This window comes from Malaya genurostris, chromosome 3 (genome assembly GCF_030247185.1).
Source record: "Malaya genurostris strain Urasoe2022 chromosome 3, Malgen_1.1, whole genome shotgun sequence".
Classification (NCBI taxonomy): domain Eukaryota; kingdom Metazoa; phylum Arthropoda; class Insecta; order Diptera; family Culicidae; genus Malaya; species Malaya genurostris.
The window spans coordinates 252,282,195-252,291,371 of NC_080572.1; the positions used below are offsets into that span (position 1 = coordinate 252,282,195).

At 38.4% G+C, this 9,177-nt stretch overlaps 1 long non-coding RNA gene across 1 annotated transcript in view; it reads right to left on the minus strand.

Annotated features, from left to right (window-relative positions):
• LOC131439002 (uncharacterized) overlaps positions 1-5,610 on the minus strand; it is a 101,517-nt gene extending 95,907 nt beyond the window's left edge. Inside the window, exon 1 of the long non-coding RNA XR_009231038.1 lies at positions 4,419-5,610. This is a non-coding gene — a long non-coding RNA (uncharacterized LOC131439002). The remainder of the gene's footprint in view (positions 1-4,418) is intronic.
• Positions 5,611-9,177: the final 3,567 nt, after the last annotated feature.

Sequence of the window (9,177 nt, forward strand, 5' to 3'; positions counted from 1 at the left end):
TATTTACATCATTCGCGTAAAATTTAATCAAACGAGTAAACTTACATGTTTCAGCAAATAAAAAAATATATCCAAGTGTATCTAAATTGCGCTCGATTAATCGTAAAAATGAATCATTTTCTATGCTTGAATACATCGGTCTCAGAAGACGTAAATTTACACCTATTTTTTTCTAGATATGTGGAAAAAACTCAATGGAAGCCGATTGGGATTGGGATCAAGTGCTTTCATGAGAGTTCAAGTTTGTGGAGATCGGTTTACCCATCACTGACAAAAGTGATTCCACATTCTATGATTTTTTACACACATACACACAAAAAAAATTGAATTTTACAGTTGACTTAATCCCTCATACGATGTAATTCATAAAGACCTAATTTATCAAATAACGGAAAATCTCATTTGTAATGACTTAATGTTAGATGAGCTTAAATTTTATTGGTTTCGACTGTATCTTTCGTTCTGCTAGCAGGTGCGACTGTGTGAATTTAAATGCACCTTTTATCAACCAAGCAGATGCATGCTTCTGTGGCTCAGTCGATTAACAGACGTACTTGCGATCTAATGATTCTCGGTTCAAATCGCGACGGTTGCTCTCAGTATTCTTTTATTTTTTATTTCAATGAATTTCATGTATGGAGTTTTAGATACAATATTAAATGTGCTTCCACGTAAATTTGCGTGAGCTGCGACGCTCCTTTTATGTGCATCTAATAAGATGTAAAATCACAGGTTTTTTTTTTAAAGTGTGTATCACCCAGTTCTTCCGAAACCAGAAGCCGGATTCTAGTGCACATTTTTATTACATACGCACAGACAAATTATTCTCGTCTCTGCGGGCCTCAGATCAAAAGTCGGTTTACAGAGTGATCTTTGTATATGAGAAAGCCAAGAAGAATCTTTACTAACAGTTGCGATTCCAAAAAAAAACTGAATACAATGATTGTATTGTCCCGGGTTGACGGTTCAATGCATAGGAAGTTGGTCTTACAAGCCAGTTGTCCTATGTTCGAGCCCCGACCTGGAAGGATTCTTAGTGTCAGTAGGATCCATAGTACTAGGCATGCAATGATTCTGTACGGAAAGAATCGGCTGCGAAGTCTGTTGAAACAGAACGGTCAAATTCCACAAAAGGAATGTGTAATGCCAAGACTTATCGTTTTACAATGATTGGATAGCCAGGACTATCAACTTCAGTGCTAAAATGCATGATTGAATGAAAATTAAACTTTACGTATATTCAGCTGTATTATCACACCAGCACAAACCGGTAGTTATTTCTAGAGTTAATCACTGCGGAAATTTTCCTGGCGACGACAGCTGAACTTTCACTTAAAGTTGAATAGGAAACAGAGTTGCCAGATATTTTCGTAGAAAACCCTGAATAAAAAATCTGGATTTATCATTTTTTTACATAAATACAGATCAACATTTCTACAATGAAATGATATGAAGAGAAAGTTATTCCATCATTTAATGGTTTTATAAAGAAAAGCTCAATAAGCCTTCAATATTCTTATTTTCATTTCTCACTCTACAACAACGATTTTTTTTCAATTTTTCATAACCAATCGGAATTTATGAAAAGAATAAATTCAATTCCACCGTTTTCCGGTAGGTGGCTGTACCGGCTGGGGCTGGTTAAAATACATAGATGATAATGCCTTTAAAGTGAGTGTGTACAGTACCTAACGAATTGTCATCGCCGTTTCAGTGACAGTTGTTCTTGTTTTCGTATTATTCACGCTCGAAGATGTCTGTTTATGTGCCCAATTCTCGCCATTTGCGGGAAGTTTTACTTTTCTGTTGCAATTCAAAAAAAAAATGCAACTGAAGCGCATCGAATGCTTTCAGAAACTTACGGTGATGCTGCTCTGAGTAAAAGAACATGTCGGGAGTGGATTCAACGTTTTAAAAATGGTGATTTCGATGTCGAAGACAAACATGATGGTGGAAGAGAAAAAACCTTTGAAGATTAATAACAGTTTACTACGAGCTCTTAAAACCGGGTGAAACCATCACAGGAGATCGTTACCAAACGCAACTGATGCGCCTTAGTCGCGCGCTAATAGAAATGCGGCCACAGTATCAAGAGCGACATTACAAAGTCATCCTCCAACACGACAATGCTCGGCCTCACGTCGCAAAAGTGGTTAAAAAGTACCTCGAATCGCTGACATAGGAAGTCTTGCCCCACCCGCCGTATTCCCCAGGTGTCGCCCCTTCTGACTTCCACTTATTCCGTTCGATGGCACACGGCCTGGCAGATCAACATTTTCAATCCATCGAAGAGTTGAAAAAATGGATTGCTTCATGGATAGCGTCAAAAGAAGACTCCTTTTTTCGAGCCGAAATCCGAAAATTGCCGGAAAGATGGGAGAAAGTTGAGAATCCTTTGATTTATACATCTGTAAGCACTTTTTTGCAATAAAGCTTTTAATTTTGGAAAAAACGGCGGAAGCAAAGTTGTAAACCTGATACAACAACGAAATAATTTACATGTTTCATAACCGATCGGATTTTATGAAAAGAATAAATTCAATTCAATTCACTTATCTAGTTTCAAAGTGTTTACTTCCCCGGTTGACGTGGAATTTCAGCGCTAAATGTGCTTATTTACAATATGTACCAAACAAATTCTACAAACAATACAATTCATAACTTTTTAACTTTTCAAATGACACAACATTCCACTTGTACAGAATTTTACTGGCTCCGAGTGTAATTTGCAATCGGCTACCAAGTGTATCAGTTATTCATCAAGCAGATATGGGCATCTGTGGTTCAGTCGATTAATTGGCGTGCTTTGTGAACTGATGTTTCTCGGTTCAAGTCGCGCTGCTGCTATCGATCTTTTGTTTCTTATTTTACTCGATTTCAACTGAAGTAATTTTCAGATTACACAGTTTTACATGTTCGTGAATATTAATTTGTGTGAAATACGACGTTCCATTAATGTGCATTTTGAAACATGTTAAATCACAAGATTTGTTCGAACTACGCATTTAAAGAAAAACAGCTTATGTTGAGATAAATCGAGTCAGTTTTCTTCAGCACCGCTAGATAAATCGTCGATAATAAACGTCAACGTGTATTGAATAAGGTTTCTGCTCATCGACAGCGAAGAAAACTGCTTTAATTTTTAGTAACAATGACTGTTTTCCTAAGATTGTAATGCCCCTTGAAGCCAACTTAAAATTCTCGGATGATTTTTCATTAGGGCGTTTAAGCAAGTGACAGTTTCTCTTTGTTTACTTTCTCTTCTATTAATTACCAAGCGGCTTCCACGTTTATCACTCAACTCTTGCATGAAATGATACCCGAAACTTTCGACTTTCAAACAGAGTAGTGAAATCATGTGTTCCATATTTTCGATCCTAATCTGTGAAAAACAATTTGAAAATCTGCCATTTTTATGAAATATTCATAAAAATCTGTGAATTTTGATAAAATCTGTGTGGCAAAATGGCCAAAAAAAAATCCGTGAATATGGTAACTCTGGAGGAGGATCGCTTCTAATTTTTTTTGCGAGCAAATAGATTCGTCACGAACATGACATAACCTCACAAAATAGGCAGAATGAACGATGTGGTTTGATTACATACTCATGCTCATTCCGTTTCGAATGTGTTGTGTCGTTGAGTATGTAAACAAAGCGCTGATAGCTGTCAAACATGAACTGTTTTTTTTTATTTAAACACGAGCTCGTGTCATCTTGTAGAATCTTATCACAATTGCAGGCTGCTTTGATGATAGTTGTTTGGTATATCAGAACATGTGTTTTTTTTCAAAATTGGTTCCTCATGAGTTTGCAAAATATGAGCAAAGAACCGATTTATAAACAAGAGATTGGGAGGTTGTTGACGTTAAAAATATTTTAGTTATGAAAGCAACAAATTTTAGAAAAAAATCGTTTGTTGTGGATCGAAGGAGCCTAAGTTTTCAGTAATTCTTATGTCGTTTTCGCTTGATGTCGAATTTAACCTTGACAACTGTCAAACTGGTTGTTTGAAGCCAGTTTTGATTCTAATTCGATCACGATTGAACTGACCGCCAGGTCAGTTTCATGTCTGATTCTTATATTGAAATCGCTTAAACTGTTTAGTGCGAAGTCAGCATGTGAAAATTCTACCGAAAACGACATCAAAAAATGAACTCAAGCTCAGTTACACTGGTTGAAAAACGTAGGCAAATAGATTTGGTTGCGACATGGCTTTTGCCTCACTATCACCAACCATAACTCCGCAGTAAAAGTATTCTGCGTAAGCACCCATCAATAACCGATCCAATCAACTCTAGAAATTGACCTTCACCTAACTCACCGGTCTTATCGCACTGATACAAATCCCAACGCGCATTCGTGTCCTCTCCTATCGACTTAAGCCATCAATAAATCATCCCAATGATAGATTACCAACCTGCTTTGTTCTCCGGTGTCCGCCTTCGGTATTGCTCATCCCACGTCAGTTCGGCTCTGTGTACCGAACTGTCATATTAACAAGTCGTTCACTTGTCGAAAGTGGACCGGCTGTCGTCTTCTTATCGAGAGCCACAAGTTGCTGGACTCTTCTTCCATGCCATTGCAGCTCCGGTTCCCTAGCAGCCGTAGCTTTCGGCGGCCCCCCTTTCCCACCGTCGACCCCTCGGTACTCGTTATCAGTGATAGCATTTCACAAGGAAACCACTCACACGCGCCGTCCCGGGCCAACCGAACGATGACCGGTAGGCCATGAATCATATCAGCACCACAACAACAACAACAACAAAAAATCACTCGCTTTCACTTTGAAGGAGTTCGAAGCCCTTATCGCTGGATAGGGAAGCTGACTAGTGTGCGCGCACTAGATTGCACTCCAGCAGCAAATGTGTGTGGCTAGATGTTCTGTGAAAAACCACACAGATAAGACACAGGTCCCTTATCAAAGTCTCACTCCTCCAGGGTTCCAACCTTGCCCACTGGATGGCAGTCGGGTAGCGAAAAACGCATCCCTTCGTTCGCATTTTCACCGGAACTGTTTCTCCCACGACAGGCGAATGGCGCCACTGTTGGCAAGGCCTACTCAGAATGCTAAAACAAAAAAAAAACGCTTTCCCGTTCGCACAGCACAGCCTTCGGTCACCGACGCGGCGCGCCAAAGAGATGATTTCTATAATTGTCACTAATTTGGCTTCTTCTCCCGATTCACAGAAACTGGCCAGCAGCGAATCCCGCGCGATTCGTTTCGCAAGGACTTCTGGAGATGAACTGGCACCCGGACCGGCACTGCATTTGTCATCTAGTCTTCCGCGGTACGTACACCCCCTACCACCCGTTCGCGGCAGGATCTCCCCCTCTACTATTTTGCCTGTTTCGCGTACGCTTTCGCGCATGTTATTTCACCATCAACTTTTCTTTTTTTTTTTTATTTCGCGTGCTGCTGCGGCTGCTACTTCCTTACAACGGCCCTTCATTATATCTTCCACCGACGATATCTTAGAAGGAATCAGCATGATTACCAACGAGAGTAGAAGCAACAAAAAAAATCACCGTACAGCATATAAACTCACTCTCCACGCAGCTTGGTTCTTATTTTTCTAGTCACACTCCACTGTGCAGAATCAGGCGGTAGCACGGAACGCACAAGCAGTGGAGAAAAAAATATCATCCACAAACACATTGACACTCAAATCACACACACAGAGAAAGGCCGAGACAAGCACCGCCGGCTTACCGCGTGACCTAAACACCAACAACCGACGCTTCGCTTGTGCTAACTTGTGCTGTAGCCACCACCATCGCCACCCTACGCGAGGCCCACTTCCTCCTTCTACTCGGGGACTTCTAGATGGATGGAAGGATGGACGGACGGATGAGAGGACGGTAACGTTCCGCGCTGTCAAGCACAGCACAACACAACAAACAACACACTCGGCTTATGAGCAATATTACACCTCACCTCGGCAAACCACTCCGCGCTCATTCTTCACAAGTTCATAAGCCACGCCTAGTTTTCCCCATTTAACTGCCTTAACTGTTGGTAGCAAATTCGTTTGCAAACGGTGACAAATACTTTGGCACTTACAGCGGGTACAACCAGCACCAGCTCCCTGCGTCGTCGGAGTGGAACGGATGCCGGGAGTGGGGATTTCGCTTCGAACAAGAAACGACGACGGAATCGATCATGCGCATCAGTAGGGCGGTGTTTGTCTATGCCAAGCGTGTCCAACTCTCCGTTGGGAACTGTTTGGTGGTGCTCTGGTGGCCACTAGTAAAACTACCGGTCCAGGCAGGTTCCCATTCCGTGTGAAGTGGAAAGTGCTGACGGTTCTAGGTCACGTTCGGTACCGGAACTTTGTAGGGTGAGAATCAGTGATTCGAATGGAAATTAGACGGTTTTAGGGGTAGGTTTTGGATTTTAGAAACTTGTCAACTGGGAAATTGGATGCCGGATGAGTCTTGGCTTCGTTGAATATTTCCTGAGCAGTTTGCGTGTACGATTGATGTTGGAATTATTATGGTGAATTGTTTTAGTTTTCTTGTTCCATTCCATGTCCATTTTTTTATCCCATCATGTACCTCAATGATTTGTTTATAGTGTCTAAATGATGAAAAAAACATAATTTTTCGATTTTTTTCAGAACATTCGTTCAACAAAAGAAACTCAAACGTTTTGCATAATGCAAAGCATCATTTGAACAATATTTTGTAATTTTTCTGTGGAAGTATGTTGAGAAATAAGTCGGTGAAGAGGTTTTTTTGAGAACGTTTCTTGAAAGTCATGATTTGCAATGTCCACTGTATCTCAGCACAGACTAGTCAGAAGTCACGAAATCGAAACAGTATAGATAGAGTAAATGTTTTTCTTTCTAGACCCCAACAATTCTGTTTGATTTTGTTTTCTAATTTTTTTAAATTTTTGGTGGTTTTTTAAAGTTAAAGCTACGATTTTTCATGCCATATTGTAACTGTAAAACCTCCCCAAAGTACCAAACAACGAAAAAGAGAACGTTGGGGTCTAGTGATTTACATGTGGAAAGTGTGTGAAAAATTTGAAAAAAAAAAAAGGTGAAGTAGCTTTTGAATGATTATGGATACGAACTATCAAAACCTGCTTTCTAGAAAAACGCGTTCAAAATTTAGTGTCTAAAAAATCGAAGGAAACTATTTATTACTGTAGGGAGCTCGTAGGGGCATTTTTCTATTCTATTTCGCTATAGTTAAATATTTCAAGAATGTTTCGTTAAGTTTTTAAGTCAATCAAAGCAGAAATCTTAACTAAACTTGAAAATTTCACAGAATGTACTTGAAATGTTTTTCCATGAGAAAATACAAAAAAAAAAGATTTTTCAAAAATTTTAGACTCTACCCGCCCCCTAAGGGGAGAATAAGGGATAATTTGAATCAAAAAACACTTTTTGTTTGTAATTTTTACGGAGAAACAGTTTAAGCAAATTTATTCAAACTTTGTTTACATTATAAAGCATCATTTGAAGAATATTTAGTTAAATTTCCGTATATTAATATTGAAAAATAAGGTGGTAACAGAGCATACCCCAAAATCTCTTCCGAGAATCACGTTGCGCGATGAACACGATAACTCGGCGTAAAATTATCTGAAATTAAAAATGTTTTTAAATTTATTTAAAATACGAGTTATTTCTCCCTCCTCCTCCTCCTCCTCAATTTATTATTTTGATTTTTTTTTTCAGTTCGTGGCATATTCAGGCAAAAAACTACCATAATTGGAAAATATAAACACAGGGTGGACACATTTTATACCAAGAAAGTATATTCCAGGTTTGAAAAGTATCGAGTCAGTAAATTTTGCAGGATTGTGTTCACGGACTTCGAAAAATTGGTTTTCAGAAAAACGGGTTACAATTTGTTTTTCTCGAAAAGTGAGCAAACAATTTCTTTTGGTATTTTGGCAGTTTTGTTCCGATTGACTCGAAATTTTAACACCATATTCTAAAAATGTTAAACTACAAGAAGTTGTAAAAAAAATTCCGAAACTGTTTATCCCTTACCCCCCTATTAAAAGAATTGCGACGTTCCTTTTGGGTACATCTATAAAGATGTAAATTTACACGATTTTTTTTGAGTGAGTTCAAAAATTTCTTGAAAACTGCTCGAAAACTACTTTTAAAACTATTTGAATAACTGCTCGAAAACTACTTGAAATAACTGCTAGAAGAATTGCTCGAAAATCAGCTCGAAAACTGCTCAAGAACTACTTAACTAGTGCCGTTTTTTTATTGAAAAACACTGGTGGTGTGGATTGCTCTGGTTTTGCATTTCCGAAAGGCAATATTCTGACGCCACCACGCCACCAGTGTTTTTCAGTGAAAAAACTCCATAATTAAACGAAAACTGCTCCATAAACTACACGAAAAACTGCTCTAAAAACTGTTTTAATAACTGTTCCGAAAACTGTTCCAGAAACTGCTAAAAAAAACTGCTCGAAAATTGCCAAAACCAACTCTGAAATCTTTTTGAATAATTAATAAAAACTACCTTAAAAATTGCTCGAAAACAGCTGAAATGGCTGCTAGAAAACCTACTCTGAAGCTGCTCAGAAACTACTCGAAAATACACTCGAGAAACTCTTTAGATAATTAGAAAACTGTTCCAAAAACTGATCGAAAATTGCTCCATAAACTTCTCGAAAACTATTCTAGAAACTGTTTATGTAACTACACGGAAACTGTTCCAAAAAACTAATTGAAGACTGCTAGAAAACTACTCTAAAATCTGTTAAAATTAATAAACGAAAACTACTCTAAAAACTGCTTGAAAACTACTTAAAAACTGTTCACAGACAGCTCTAAAATTGTTTAAATTACTGCTCGAAAACTAAAAATAACTGCTTGATAAAACTGCTCAAAATCAGCAAGAAAAACTTCTTAAAAACTGCTCTAGAAATATTAAACAACTGTTTGAAAACTGCTCGAAAAACTTTTAAACTACTCGAAAACCACTTGAAACTGCTCTAAAAACTGCCCAAAAACTACTCGAAAAATTGTTTAAATAAGCGCTAAAAAACTGTTCGGTTAAACCGCACCAATTCTGCTCGAAAACTACTTTTAAAACAGGTTCAATGACTGCTCGAATGCTTTGAAAACTACTTCTAAAACTGTTTGAAGAACTGCTAGAAAACTGCACCAGAAACTGCTAGAGAAAGCTGCTCAAAACTTCTC